Consider the following 16,486-nt stretch of genomic DNA (forward strand, 5'->3'; position numbering starts at 1 on the left):
ATGCAATTCTCACTGCAACTTAAATGGTGCTTTAAACTCGTATCACCCATATGCATAAGAGGGAACCTCACCAAACATACCTCACCAGACTGTGTAAAACAGGGAGGTATTTAAATTCATTTTCATATTGATCTGTGGTTGACTTTTTGTTTCCTGAAGCTATTTGGCTGCAGAATAACCCAAAAAATATCAAGAAATGGACTGTAACTTCTCATATTTTACATTTTCTTTTATGTGATCTTCAACATCCAACATTTAATAGTTTGATTATTAAAATCTGACAATTCTACATTTTTCCATTCATCCAATAATCTCAACAATATTTGATCTTGTTGCCAATAGTAGTTCTTGACACTGGTTAGAAATATGATAGGCTGGCCTACGGGGAATTGTTTATCCTGTAAATGTTTGTCGGTGCCCATCTGCAAACATGTTCTTTAAAGTTTTCTTAAAACGCTTTTTTTCCCTTTATATTTTGGGGTCTACAGGGACGTATTGTTTCAGACTTGTGCTTGCATACGTAGAACAAAGAAAGGGCTGTTTTCCAGGCAAATATCATTCTCTGGGGAAATTGCAATGTTGCCAAAATGATTGATGAAAAATAAAGAAAAACAACTCCATGGAAAGTATTTAAGGCACAGCACTTAACTCCACAGTAGTGTATTATACAGTAATCCAACTCTAATTAAAAGTTTTGGTTCGGTCAGAGAAAGGTTTGAAGGTGCGGTGGAGTCAGATCACTGACCTCCGGATAGAAACAAAGCTTTGGGAGTGGAAAAAGAATGTGAAGTTAATCATTTTCTTAAATATGTTGAGGTCATGAGCATAATGGTAACATAACTGAAAACCAGCTATAGGACATTAATTTTCTTTTTTTTAAGCATAAATTAAAAAAATCTAAGTAATCGCAAAAACCCTTCCAGTCATTTCAAAGTCTATGGGAAAATGGAAATTTCTGCCTTCCTGCTGAGTTCATGGGCTCACTCACACATTATGGGTCATATTGAGTAATTTATTTTTGGTATGAAACGGCACGCTCATTGGATAACGACATGTTAATCACGCGCCTTTAGCCAATAAGCATGTGGTTTCACAGTCAAACCTGCCTCTTCTCATCACATCTTTTTTTTTAAACTAAATGGCAACGATTGCAAAAAAAATCTTGAGCCTTCAGCAGCTTCAGAAACCAGTGGGTGATGTCACAATGACTGTGTCCATCATTTATGCTGTCTGTGGTAACTAGGCTCTCTTGTCCATGACAGTAGGTTGCTTTCCATCCAGATTAACTGTATGTAGTCAAAGCAACTGACAGTGTATGCCTCGCAGCTATCGTCGATTATTACCACACAGAGTGCACACTTGACAATGAAGGCTGTATACCTCCCAACAGATTTGTATTAATTAAATGCCCGGAGGGTAGGTACCACCACAGTGTTATTCCTTTTTATTTTCCTACTTACACATTTTTCTCTCTTTCACCTACCTAGAGATATCCAGTCCTTAAAGTAGACATGATTTAAATGCATACCATCGAATCTGCCGAGGGAATGCAGGGGGGACAGAGAAGCGAAGTCATGTAGTGGAACATTGTTTTAATAGAGTCACTACAGACAAGAGGAAGCAAAAGAAGCACAAAGGGTCAAGAGCTACAGCAAGGCTAAAAAAAGACAAGCTGAAGGAGGAAAGGAGGAGGGGAAAAGAGGATATGCTGACTTCATTAATGTAATCTGCAAATGTACACCAGAGGCCAATGAAACTCTATTCAAATCTATAATAATGAAATTCTTTGTAGCATCAGGTCTTTCAGTAGGTAACTCTCTGGATTACATGGAAAAAATGTAAGATTATAGATGTGCAGATTTGTCATCCTTTTAGGCTACATGTTAAATTTCCTTTGTAATTCTGCTTAAATGTTTAGTTTTTAATGTAATTAACATATCTCTTTTAATTTTAGTATTGTATTCACAAAAATGTGTATTAGTAGAAGCTGTTAACATGAAGAGATATTCACTTATTCCATCTTTAAGTCTGAGATTATCTGGCTTCACTGATTCTTGTGAAGCTGCTTGTAAACTCTGGCTGTATTGATTTGGTTTTGAGCATTTTCATGTTAATGTGGAGGAGTTGTTGAAAAGCGCGAAGAGTCAACATCAGAACCATGAGTGATAGTACAGGTTAATTAAGCTTGGCTTTAGTTATATCGAAAGTGATACTCCAGGAGGACGGCTGTTGGCTCAGACAATAGTCTTTCTTGTTAGTTATTTTGTTTAATAAAGTCTGTTTTATTTAAATAAATCTTTTGGGTCAGCTCCTTTTTGTCACTTTCTTTGAGCAAGTTTGTTGCAAATTTCATATAATGAGAACAGAAGATGCAGAAACCGGAGACCTAATTTCCGAATATTTAGGATATAAATAGAGTGCAAGAGTTATTAGAAAAGGCTAATAATGAACAAATGTGATTCACTAAAAAGAAAAAAAATGTCATGTGAGACTGTTTCTGCTGCCAAAACCCAAAGTAGAGGAGGAGGAGAAAAGTAGTTAATACCAGACCTTATAATCCTGGGATAATACAAGACAACCATTTCCAGTTATCATCACAAAGACTCCTGGTCTTATTCTGAGCTTTCTGTGAAGAAATAAGAATGTAAATGCTTCAACATTGACAGGTACAGAATTAAAGTAACTGAGCCTAGAAGACTGGAACAACAATAGAGTTTAGCTGATCAATGAAAAAGTCACTTTCACTTTATAAACTCCGGTTTCCTGTCAGGGTATTTTTGAAATGACAAATTTGTGTTTGAGGTTGAGTTGTTGAGATTTAGAGATGTTTTAATGGGATCTTCTAAAGATAGCTGCACAGCACAGGTCAAAATGAAGATCTGTACCAAAAGTGTGAGTGAAAGTAAACCTGAATAATTCGAGTTGGGTTCGTATAAACTAAGTTCCATGTTCAAGCTATACGTTGAATACTACAGGAGGCACAGTGGTGCACTGTTGCCTCACAGCAAGCAGGTCTGTAAGAAGGCTGTATGAATGGTGGTCTGTCTCTGTGTTAGCCCTGTGACAGAATGCCAGCCTGTCCAGGCTGTACGTTGTTTCCCACCCACAGAGATAAGCTCCAGGCCTCCCGCAAAACTGAATTTGATAAGCAGGAGGAAATAGGTGGACAGAAATTGTAGACATATTGTAGACATCATCATCTTGTTTCTATAACATTCAGACAAGAATGAAAATGTGTTGTGGTTTTGACTGAGAGACTAAGGATACTGCTATTTCTCATTAACAGCCAGACCCTAAAGCATAGTTTAGAAGATGGCTTTAAATCCCAGATGCATGGAGTTATGTCCATCTTTTATATATGTCCAAAAATAGCTGGATAAGCCACTGGCTCTTTGTGCTGCTTGTCTCACACAGTCACAACGAGTCATACTTCCATATTAACATGACTTGTCCCTCTGCAAAGAATAAAAGCTAGTTAGCATATACTCTGCATGGACTTTAATGTTCCCCACATTGGGCTCGCTGGAAAAAAGGTCATGTATTAGTGTTTCTGTCTAAATCTTAGACATTTCCTACAAAGTAGGAGCTTTCCATCAATATCTCTTACACTGCAGTTCAAATTTACTTAAATGAAAAGAAGTATGACACCAACTTGAGGCTATGTTTAGTCCATGCTTCTCTAGAACCTGTTATCTCTCACTCCAGGACCAATGACCCTTGCCCAGTCCTCCACCACTAGTGGCATTATCCCACCAGATAAGGTCCTCTGTCAGTCGCATCAACCTGTGCGACATTGTGACATTTGGCGAGACGAACAATGCCGCCGCTTTTTTGCTGACCTTTCACAAAGGCTTCAGCAACACTGTGTCACAGGAGTTGCCCTCGACTGCATTTGTGGCCGACACAATCCTGAACTCAATTTGCGCTCTTGCTAAAGGGTGTAATGATTTTGCAGGTCTAAGAGATGTGCTTCTTTCATTCTCCACTTGCAGACAGGTGCATTCTAATCTTCAACTATAAACACATGGATGAGTGAAGGTATTATATATAAACAAGCAAAATATCCATCTTCACATCTCTAGCATTAGATTAAATTGTGCCTCTTATTGCAGCATAACAACAGCGATGGTAAATTTGAGCTTCCTGTAAATAATTGCAAACCTTTATGAGGCGTAAGGTAACGCAACAAGAATGCCTTTGGTAACACTGCCACCCAGTGTGCAGAAGAACAGCTGCAGCTATTTACTGCTTTTTTTCTCAGTATCAGTGCCTAAATGCTAATGCAGCTCCTTCACAGTGCCAAACGGAAGTCACTTTATTCATTCCTTATATGAGAGTTACAGCAAACATTACACAATAAAAGACTTTTAACTGCATTTATCTAATCAAGTCTGCTCCTAGTTTGTTGATATTCTCAGTCCAGCAGAGTTTACAGACCTTGAATGCTAATGGTATTATTAGAATGCAGTGCATGCCCGCACTGTGCAGGGACTCCAGCCTTCTTGCAGTGAGCAAAGCCCTGACATGTATACACACGCGCTGAACTCATAGTTCTTTCTATAACATATAAACCCACTATTTGTCTTCAGGGATGCTTGGGCATCTTGAAGCTTAAAGATCTATATTTAGTGCTTTGCTCACCCAATCCCTATAACAGTGACCTGTTTGCCCTTCTCTTTCTCCTCTATGTCTTTTTTTTATTATTTTATTTTCATTATTGGTTGTTATTACACAGACATCTGATTGAACCTGTTCCTGTTAATCATCAGTTTTCATCCAATCATCGCTCAGACACTTAAGCAATCTGAAAATTCTAACTCTCACATCGTTGCAGATCTTTGATTGCGCTATCTATATGCAAATGATGTGTGAAATTCGACCGCAGCTCGGTATGTTGCAGGCTTTTGTTGGGAACCTGTGTAACTCAATATCATCTATTAAAAAACCAAGTCACATATTCAGTAAGTTATAAAGAAGCTTTGTGGGGGGTTTTATTTATTTGCAGCAGCCTTGGATAACTGTAATAACAATTTTCAGCACCAATCCATTAAACACATGGTGTGTATGTGTGTTTACAGTTGCCTAGATGCTGAATGTGCACAGCCTCGCGTTCTCTCCCAGCAGCTGCGTGTTTCCTAAGGCTATCGATGTTCCTATACAGCTCATAGCAGAGCAGCATGCAAATCTTCCACATGATCAACTCTCAAATAGGAATGAGGTAAGTAACGTTTAATGGAGTTTAGTGTTCTGATTTCAAAGTTTCATGAGGCTTCATAAAAGCAATTATATTAGATGTCGGATACAAATCCAGAAGATTCTAGAGAATCAAATTCATATAACAGCATAACATACACTCACATAGATTTAATTCAAAATGGTTTAGTGTCATCATCATGTTTGAGATTTGTGTATTGGGAACCAGGATGTATCTTTATTGAAATGCAAACCAAGCTATTTTTAGAAGACTGCCAGGTGTGGCACATTCCATAGAGCGACTGCCTAGCCCTGGCGTGCTTATACTGGCTTCAGTTATTCTAGAGGATCAGATGAAGTACTAGTAGCCAGTATAGTGTAGAATATTACAGCTTCAGAAGTTAAACAGCAACCCTCAGTCTGGTGTTCTGATGATGTGGACAAGGAAAGGAAACTTGGGGTTTTTTATTTTGTTTTGTTGCTTTTGTTTGTTTGTTTATTTGTTTGTTTTTCTGACTTTTTCTTATCCATACAGCTCAGATTTGTTCATTTTGGCCTTACAGTGATGGAGCTGTTTCTTACTGGACTTGAGGATCAATTGTTCAGAATGAAAAGTCTAAAGTGGCCCCGGGCAGTTAAGGGATTGTACAAACTCATTTGAGTGGAGTCGAGTATGAGACATTTTAATGTTGTATCTGGTACAGAAAGAGAAAGCTAATTAAGACATTAAGATGTTCTTCTTTATTCTGTCAACTAATATCCCAAACCCAGACTACAGGGTATATAACAAGTAATATAGTTCCAAATTCTAATTGCAAATGCCTTATGTCTCCAAATCTAGCTACTGTTTACCACAATATTCTCTAATATAAACAGTAATAAGTTAATGAAGTTAATGTTTGCACCCTAAGCACCAATATGTACATTAGTAAGATTAAAAATGTCCAAATGTATGGTCAGCCCTGAAAGTTATGCATTTTCCACTCAGTCCTAATAACCTGTGTTTGCTTTCCAACACTATTGAAACTCTCATTTGCTCTGCCTTTTTCTGACACCTTGCAAGAAATAAATCTGATAATGAAGCTAATTACATAAATGTCAACGTGTGGAAACTGATGATGAAAAAATGAACATCGCAAGACTTGCTGTAAGCGCCACTGTTGATCAGTGAAAAAGAATCAGAGTCTGAGGCCACACAGATAAGATAGGAAGGAGCAGCTGATGTACAGTAGCTACAGTAGCTTCTCTCTTGTGTCTTTTTTATATTGCAAAGCTAACAGCAGCCAATATGTCAGCCCCAGCAATGTATTTCTCATGGTCAACTAGATAGCCATTCAGGTAACTCTAATAATTTATGTATATATGGCTTATACCACTAATCTTGAGCGTATATATGGTTTCCTCCAACTTTAAGGAATAATCTAAGCATAAATGCAGTACTGTTGTGGCTTTTAGCAGTGTAACAGGCCCTAATAATCATATGATTATGTAACTACAGTTTAAAACTTCTCAAGTAGTTCACTTGCACTTCCCAGCAGTTCAAAAAAACAAAGTGTAAAGGTAAGGTGATTTTTATTTTAGGAGGTTAACAGCTATTATTTATCATACAGCAAAATTTTTATGCAATAACATATCCGTGAAATAGGCTGGAGATGACATCATATACAACCATGTATCATAGTATGACTAGTTGCACTGTGCAGCAAGTGCAGATACTCAAGTATATATAGGAGTTATTTTTCAGCTGTAGCTGCATTTTTGCAGAACGTATATTTGCATCCGTTTGCCTAAAATGTGAAAAAACACATTCATCTTGCTTAAAATGCCAATAACAGCAGCAACATTGCCTGTGCCTGCTATTAGTCAGTGATTCAGGCATGCAGATGAGATGTCTCAGTGAGCTGTCTTGCCACAAATCTCTGCACGCTTGTCACGCTCATGCTCTCCCATTAGACCATGTTTTCTACATCTCTGCATCTGCATCGGTGCGTCCCAGCTTGATCTAACCTTCAGGTTAAGGCCGTTTGACACCAACGGTTATCAGATAGTATTATCATGGAGCTGCCATGTCCAGACCAGCACTGAGCACATACAAGGCCTGATAAGAGGCATCCATGGCAGTTGGTGGGTCGTGTTTTTTCTTGAGCCCCACCGGACCAGAGTGTTCTGTAGTTGTAAGCCAGGCGGAGGAGTCAGCCTGTGTAAACTGGATAAAGAGAAACTTTGTTGACCTATGTATTTGCTTTGGTCTTGAATTTTGTGTAATGATTAGACTCTGAGGCCAGTTCAGCAAGATAGTAAGAGCTTTAAATAGTGATAGTGGGTTTGCTGGTACAACAGCTGGTGCCATCTTGGAGGACTAATGCATCATGAGTGTAGAATTGCCTGGCAGGACTGTATGTGGCATTAAAACCAAATTAAAAGTAAAAATACCATTCATTTTTGTTTGTTATTTGTTCAACAAATTTTCCGAAGCCCCAATAGCAGATGGACTTAAAAAATAAGTATTTTGTAGTTTCAAATATTTTACAATTATAATTGTTTAAAGAATTCCTGTTACATTTTGATTGTTTTTGTACCACACTGTATTGTATTGGCCCTGGAAGGTTCTCATTCTTTAGCCTACATCTGAGCTATGATTTTGTAGCAGTTGGTAATTTTTGCTTGCGTATTGCAAGCATTCATTTCCATTAGTATTCATTTCAACCCATGTTTCTAGCCACTAAATAGATATATCTCCGACTCTAAAGTTCAACTCTATCCCTGCTAAATTCCTCGTTGTTCACTAGCTAGCAACTGTACAGCTGTGTGCATCTGCTGCTTTGTTTGGCAACTGGCACTGATGGTTTTTTGGAACTTTTATGCTCGATTAAAGCTGCTGACAGCAAGAAAACAATATTAAAAAAATGCATAGTCTGTAATTATTCAGGTTGAAACTACAACTAGTGTAACAGTCAGAAAATGGACCTGCTCACCCATGTGACCAGACATTTGACGGATAGTGCAAGTCCCGTCTTATAACACTCATGGCTATTTTCACTATTGCAAAAACTGTTAACTGATATAAAAATACTAAAAAAGAGCTATTATATAAACTAAAGACTAATGTTTTAATCATTTATAATATTTGATATTTAATATTTAATCTAATATTTTTAGGCATCAAGCCATTAAGTGATGTAAAATTAGAAATACCAAGGGTGGATGGAGGAGCTAGAAAGGATACGAAAGGGGCCCTCCAGGCAGTGACCCCTGAACTGGTGGAGCGACTCCAGCAGGTTCCAGGAACGACATCCGAGATCTCTGTCAAGAAGAGTGCAGTCCTAGGAACAGCTAAGACACTGCAAACTCCCAGACCTCTGGCAGAAGAGGAAACAGCGATCAAAATACTGACCGTCTCATCTTCTCACAGTTTCCTCATTCTCTTGCTCTCCAGTATTTTTTGATGTTCTCCTCCTCTAAAACCAGCCCCAGATTCTCTATTCCACAGTTAAAGAATGACTCCCTCACACCAAACTTTTGGGGACAAAGATTTCAGTGCTGTTGTCCTGACTCTCTGGAACAGGCTTCCCTCTGAGATCCACAGCACTCGATCTGTGGACATTTTCTAAAAAGTGGTTGAAATTATAGTTATTCAAGCTTTGGGGCTTTGACTTTTGTCATTATTATTATTATTATTATTATTGTTATTGTTATTATTAGTATTATTATTATTATTATTATTATTATTATTATTAGTATCATTATTATTATCATTAATATTAGACAACACATTCTACCTCCTAAAACACAGCCGCCATGAACAGACTTGAATTGCCAACTGATAAAGAGGGCAGGACTTCCAGATATCTGCATGTGCAAAAACCTCTCTGAAAAACTTGTCCATAATTATACTGAGTTCATTTATCGAAATGTGCATTTTATAAAGATATAAAGCTTCTCCATCACCTAGTGACCCTGAATTGAATAAACAGCTAAGGGGATGGATGGATGGATATGTTTTATAAAACTACTTTAATTATGTGGTGCCTGTATGTAAAGTAATTAACCAAGAATAACCTCAGGAAAGGTTGTACTTTTCCATCTTAGGGGAACTATGAAGCTGCACCCTGCAATTATCTTTAATATGAGGTGATTTTTAATTCAGGTACCTGGAAGTAAAGAGAGGAAATAAAACCCAGCATAGATTGTAAAGTTCGCATACAGATGGTTAAATAATAAATTAGAAAAGATGCAGCATACTGGAGAGCAAAGACAAGTAATGTGCCTCATTTTAAACATAAGTTTTATGTTATATTTTAAGAAGTTGCAAATGATGAAGCAGAAAGTTTCAGAGCTGATGGGCACTGACTGAAAAAAGCCTGCTCACCTCTAGCTAAAAGAGACATCACTGTCCTCAAACACACCTAGACTTTTAGCTGCTGGGTTGAGATTTTATAGACAGGGACCCAAGTTGTTTTGCAGAGAGGATATGGACAGAGGGCAGAAAATAATTGTATCAGATTTATTTCCATTTTGCTGGAGGGAGCTGTGGGACATCTATTACTTGATTTCTGAAAGAGCAGACATAAGCTCCTGGAGGTTGCTTTAATCACTGTTTTCTCAGTGGGACATAGATATGGGTGCTGTATGCATAACAGAGATGATAAGAAAAAACTGTGCTTGCATATAATGTGTTCTAATACTTATAGGCCTGGGAAGGTGCTTTGAGCTGCATCACATGCTAATTTAAAATGAACCAACTACAGCATGTTAATGGTGTTAATAATAGATAATTGATTATCTTAATAAAAGCTGTGTATGGTGCTGTTCAGGGATACATCAAACATTAAAGATACAGTTTATTTTTCCAAACTTTTGCTAAAAGCAGTCATTTGAAATTCAATCAGTTGAAGAACGAAGAATGGCAGTGGAAGAGGTCATAGAGGTCATTTTGCAAAGTAGTAATAGACTTATTGTTTAGGTTGGAGGGCTCATTCTCATGATGGATTCAGTAGAACTGCACCTTATTAGCCATTTACATTCATGAACCATCTTACACAATGGTTGCCAGAAGGCATTTAATCCCCCAACAGCTTCCTTGTTTTACATATTAATTGTATAACTGTTTAGTTCTACAACTATCAGAATTAATTTTCAGCTAGATGACATCATTAATGGATATTTCTGAGTGTGTCTACTTACTGTCTGTCCTCTACTTGTTTTGCCAGCGTGGGTGCAGCCCTATGTGAGGTGATGTGAGCCAGTCAGATGAAGACATCAAATGCCATTGCTGGAACCGTGACACCCACTGAAGAGCTGGAGAGCAGGGCAAATGTTGATTTCCCTTCCTGACGGGCTGAGCAAACATGCAATAACAATGTGGAGTAGGTAATTATGATGGGAACTCATTCAGTAAATATCACTTTAGCTCCATCTCATTAACAGAGGAATAAACCACAATGTTGAACAACATTAATAGATTGTTTAACTCATCATTAACCTCCAGTGCTTAACTTGCCAGATTCCACATTGTTTTTGCGCTGGAAGGAGAACCAGCGTGTCGGTCTTTCAACACAGCAGCTTCAGCAACAAAAGGTACTGTCTGTACCTGGTTTTCTCAGCAGAGGAAAGCTGCCCACACATTTATTTTCAGATCTAGAAAACACCGGGTGCACTGGCAGTGTGTGTTTAACATCCCCTCTCTGTCATCGCCCACAAGAGATAAAAACTGTTAAACATTCAGGTGCTCATTTTAGTCTTTCAAGCTAGCTAAAAAGAACAGCTTTGTAACAGCACATTGCCTATTTGCTAAATATACTGCTGTGACATTTGTTTCCATGGCTTTTCTCATTACGTGTGGTAATACATGAACAGAATGCAAATGCATTTTGTCTACAGTATATTTATTTATATATCATTTCTAATATATTATGTAACTTTGATTTATAGTTACAGCACTTGAGTTCACTGTGTATACAATATGTTATTTAAAACAAGTTTCAGTGCATGCAGGTGTAATGTACTTACTGTACTCTTACTGTAAATCTATGTGCATGAAGCAATCACTTTGACGTTGGTGAAAATTATACATCAACCCATGCCTTCATCGGTTGTTGGGGAGGATAACACAAAATATGTAATTTTCTCTAACAAAATGTTGAAATCAGTTAAAATAAGAATTTCATAGAACAAATTAAAGTCAGTGATTTAAAAAATGTCTTGTTGATTAGAGGAGAATACCCAGACTGCTTTGAGCTGATAGAAAGGCAATTGTAACTGAAATAACCACTCATTATATTTAAGGTATGGAGAAGAGCGTCTCTCAATACACAGCATCTTGAACCTTGAAACCAACAGAAGACCTCAACAGATGCCACTCCAGTCACCTAAGAACAGAAAACTGAGGTTAACGGCCACAAGGACTCACCAACGCTGAGTCCATGTGAGTCAAAAATACTCCGATAGGCTGTATTGTTCATTTTAAATTAGCATGCGGTGTAGCTCGGAGTATTGCTGCTGACCATAGTGTACCCCTCTTCTGATCGCTGTTTCCAAGCAGGCTAATGTCCCATCTCCCAAAGCTCAGATCATTTCAAACTGGTTTCTTTGACATGAAGATGGGTTTGCTGTTCTCAGATTGTCACCAAATCTCAACCAGTAGAGCAGCATTGGGGCTTCTGAACACTGTTTCCAGCGCCTTGTTGAATCTATGCCATGAAGACTTAAGGCACTTCTGAAGGCATAAGAGGGACTGACTCAGTACTAGCGAGGTGTAGCTAACAAAGCTAACAAAGTGGCCAGTGAGTGTATACGATGTTGACAAACTCATGCTCTATGCCTGGCTTCTTCACAGAACAGTTGTTTTTGTCCCTACATTTGCCACTAACCATTGTTAATTTTGCAGGTGACGCAACAGTAACTGGGCTTATGTCCAACAATGATGAGTCAGCCTACAGAGTGGAGGTACAGAACATGAAGAGCTGGTGCTTGGAGAACAACATGTTCTTTATTAAAACAAATGCCAAGTGGCTTATATTAACTGTAGAATGTCAGAGAAGGCCTTTTCGTCAGAACAGACAGTGTAAAGAGAATGTCTAACACATCTCAGAGGGCCTCACGCAGTCTACCAACACTGTTTCAGTCAAGAGAGAACAGCAGCTTTTCTTGAGGTAGCTGAAGAAACCATGTCTGGCACAATTCAGCACTGTAGAGAGCATCCTAACAAGTGGGCCACACAGCACCTGATAGGAAAGCTTTATACAGTCTTGTCCTGCAAAAGGAAAACAGTTGGGTTCAGCTCAGTTAGTTCATCTGCGTCTCGCACTGCAGCAGAAAGGCTACTGGCATAAGTGTAAAACCTTCCTTGCATGCACCTCCAGACTGACAATAATTTTTTTCCCGGGGCAGTGACTGCTCTGAATCAGTCCACAGACTACCACGCATAAACTGACCTACTACTCCCGTAACTACTGGGGACAGCTTACTTCAAAGACACATGTTTACTGCAGTATGACAGTAGTTCTACGGTATGAATTCTCAACTCCTGTCTCAATATCTATAACACAGTGACAAACACTGTTATCATTATACCACAGTGTACAGGATCTAACACATTTCCCACATGTGGGACTAATAAAGGTTATCTTATCTTATCTTATCTTATCTTATCTTATCTTATCTTATCTTATTTTATAATGTTTACTTATTTTTTTTTATTATTACCAAATACTATTTCATAACTAAATCTGATTTATATTTTATCTTGCTAGTTATTTTATAACAATTACTTGGTAAGTGGCAAACTTAATTTTGCTAAACGTGTGCAAGATTATTGAACTCTGTGTAACAAAGCTATACTAGTCCTTTCTATCTTTATGTTCATTTGTATATGGAAATCCCTGAAACATGATTCCACACACCAAATCATTTGTGCTCTAAGCAAATTTGCAATGCCTGTTGTTTCATTGTAAAACTCAGAATCTAAGATAGAGAGTGAGAGAGACATGAGTTTGAATTATGCTGCTGAACTGTAACTAATACGCCAGCTGAGTGGAAACAAACAAAATATTTCTCCCATTGTTAACTGTATTTCTACATGCACTTGAAAATCTGCTCCATGACTGTAACTATGGTGAGTCAACTAAAAATAACTTTATCAGGAACAGACCCTTTGGAACAAATGTTTTAGTAGTTTGGATGTTTATATGAGTCTCATTATGGTTTATAATAAAGACAAAAAAAGCAAGCCAAAGGCAAACACTACTCAGCAAACTTTCAACTATTTCTTATTAATCCAATTGTATTATGTATGAGTGTGTTATGCAGATATTGTGATGGTCTGCTTTGTAACTCCCCTTTCTAATAAGTTGCTATTACAATGTCCAAGTGGGCGACCAGTGATGACATGCTGTGATCAAAAATGTCTTCTGATTGCTGTGTTTAGGATGAAAACTGTTTCCATTTTGCTAAAAGCTAAGGGCATGAATGATATTGTGCTGCCCAGGAGGGGAGAGAAGCTGTAGTTCTCCAGTTATATGCCTTTCACAGCAGGTTTGGCAATCGCCTCTTCCTCTCAGAATAACAATTACTCTTTGTACTTTCTTATTCCAAGGCAGCAGACACACCTTCATTCACTGGGCAAGAAACTTGTAATTGAAACAAATAACACTAAATGCCACCTCTTACACTGGTATATGTATTAAATAAAGGTGACTCGTCTTGCTGGGAGTTGTAAAATGGTTTATTTTGATTGCTGAAAGCCTGGAAAAACATTTTAAAGAAAGTGTTGCACTTTTACTTTGACCTGTAATTTCAGGTTCTTGCATCAGTAGATATAGGCCCACTGTCCCAGTAAGTAACTTCCCTCCTTCTTCTGTATTCATAAGCCATGAAACACAATGTATACTCCTTTCAGTCAACTTATGGATTCTGGACTTATGGACTTATGTACTGGTCTAGATATTGTTTGTTCTCTTGTGAGTTTTCTTAAGTTGTGTTCTTACACAATGACAGCATTTGTTATTTTTCCATAACTATTTATTATGCTTATAATGGATGCTGTTTAGCTACAGTTCCATGATTTACATTTATACTGTTCAAAAGCTACAAGGAAATTAATAAACTTCATTTTATATCCCTGACATGAACTTAAATGGTAAATTTACTGTGTTTAAAGAAAATTTACCAGGGTTTCTTAAAGGTCTGGTGTACTCTTCATCTCTTGACTTTGAGATACTATTTAGGAATTGTTAAAATATATCATATCCACTGCACCATCCTGAGAGTCTGGAACCAGCTAATCAGGTATAGCCTGAAGCTTATCCCAGCTATTAAAGGGCGAGAGACAGACAACCATTCACACCTATGGGCATTTTGGAATCACCAATTAACCTATCCCCACTAAGTGCACTGTGGACTGTGAGAGGAAGTCCGAGAACGTGAAGACAACCTGGACACTGGAAGAACATGCAAATTCCACATAGAAAGGCTCTGGACAAGTAGTGCAGTCAAACTCGGGACCTTGCTGTGAGCTAAAAGTGCTAACCACTGCACCACTGTGTTGCCATTTCCTTAAATCTACATTCATTTTTATACCCAGCAGAAGGCAATGACTCTGCAAAAAGAAGGCGCTGGATGACAAAATGATCTAAAGACCTTAGCAGAAACTTATGGTTAGTTTATATTTATAGTCACTACTTTTAAATCTTATTAAATGCAAAATGGTGTTTATTATGTAAATTCTGATTTCTTTTAGAATCTAAAGAAAGATTCTTCTGACTGAAAAGTAACTACTGACTGAGCGTTCACTGTTTCTCAATTAGATTCACCCAAGACGGCAAAAACATTCAACACAAGGTTTTCAGAGTGGATCTACAAACCACTGAATGGTATTTTAGATTTTTTTATATACAGATTATGCTCACTGAGTTCCTGATAGTAGTTTTAAAGAAAGTGGGTGTCTTGGTTGCATGAGGAGATTTATTTATTTTGCATGTTGATTTCAAAAGCTGTCTTTAAAGAAAGAAAAATCAGAGTGGAATTATTACTAATAATTCACACAGACATTAGGACAGTTAGACTCCCACCACTTGTTTTATATCATCCTCCTTCAGCATTATTTTTTGGCAATAAGCAATAAGACAAGGTCAGATGAGGTCGTTTTATGATAATGCTTCACTGTAAAAGCCAGAGAACACACAATAGTATACATCAAATCAACAGCAGTATTAAACTATACCATATTTTCACTGATCCCTATTGTCTTATGGGATATTAATTTCTTTGTGTTATTAGGCATCATTTATACACGAAGCTGGTGGATGCATTGCTACATTATTTGAAATAAATCTTACATAAAAGAGTAACACAGCATGAATCTAAAAGCACTGTGTCTCACTTTCTGAGGGATTACTGAAAGATTCATTGGAGTAGGACAATGAAGACTAAGAGGATATAAACAACACCATTATGAATAAATCAACTATTTTTATGTCACTGTTTGCTTATCAACATGAAGATTGTTTTATTTAGTCTATATCCTTTGGTATAATCTGCAAGTTTGTATTCAAGTCCCTTCAGAGAGGAGGAAATGACTTGGATGTAGCAGATTTATCACAGTCCTCTGTGTTCTCTGTATACTTTCTCTACTGGAAAATTTTGCTTCAGAGACTGTATAAGTCATTCATTGTATTGTCTAACACATTAGAGCATTCACTGATAACTCATAATCTAAGCAAAACAAACAAAAGGGAGATTATGCTTCCATCTGTGTCTTTGAATCATAACCAGTTTCCACTTGATTGCACAGGAAGTGCAGCCTGATGGGAGACAGATTGTGAGGCGAGATGCTCCTCTGGTGGAGAACAGATGTCATTGCAGGCGTGACTTTATGTAGCCTGTCCTTGATAGCAAGTGAGAGGACAGAGAGCTACAAATCCACCAATCAGATTACTGCAGCTCGTTAAAGAGAACATTTCCTTTAGTAAAGTTAAAGAAAATGATTATTGAACAGACATATGCAGTGGCTTTTTGTATCGTTTAAACATAACTTTAATTTGGATATTTTACATCAGTTATAAGGTTGCTCTATTATATTGAGATCTGGTGACTGTGGAGGCCTTTTGAGTACAGTGAGCTCATTGTCATGTTGAAGAAAACAGCTTGAGATGATCTGAGCTTTGTGACATGCTGCAATATCCTGCTAGAAACATCCATCACTGTGGTAATGATGATGCTCAGTTGGTACTAAGGATATAATATAATATAATATCATATCATATCATATCATATCATATCATATCATATCATATAA

The 16,486-nt window shown here is 37.6% G+C and overlaps 1 long non-coding RNA gene across 1 annotated transcript in view; it reads left to right on the plus strand.

Annotated features, from left to right (window-relative positions):
* The window catches only part of LOC102081083 (uncharacterized), a 48,581-nt gene extending 37,145 nt beyond the window's left edge, over positions 1-11,436 (plus strand). The window contains exons 2-4 of the long non-coding RNA XR_270154.4: positions 5,079-5,218; positions 10,404-10,563; positions 10,697-11,436. This is a non-coding gene — a long non-coding RNA (uncharacterized LOC102081083). The remainder of the gene's footprint in view (positions 1-5,078; positions 5,219-10,403; positions 10,564-10,696) is intronic.
* Positions 11,437-16,486: the final 5,050 nt, after the last annotated feature.

This window comes from Oreochromis niloticus, linkage group LG19 (genome assembly GCF_001858045.2).
Source record: "Oreochromis niloticus isolate F11D_XX linkage group LG19, O_niloticus_UMD_NMBU, whole genome shotgun sequence".
NCBI lineage: Eukaryota > Metazoa > Chordata > Actinopteri > Cichliformes > Cichlidae > Oreochromis > Oreochromis niloticus.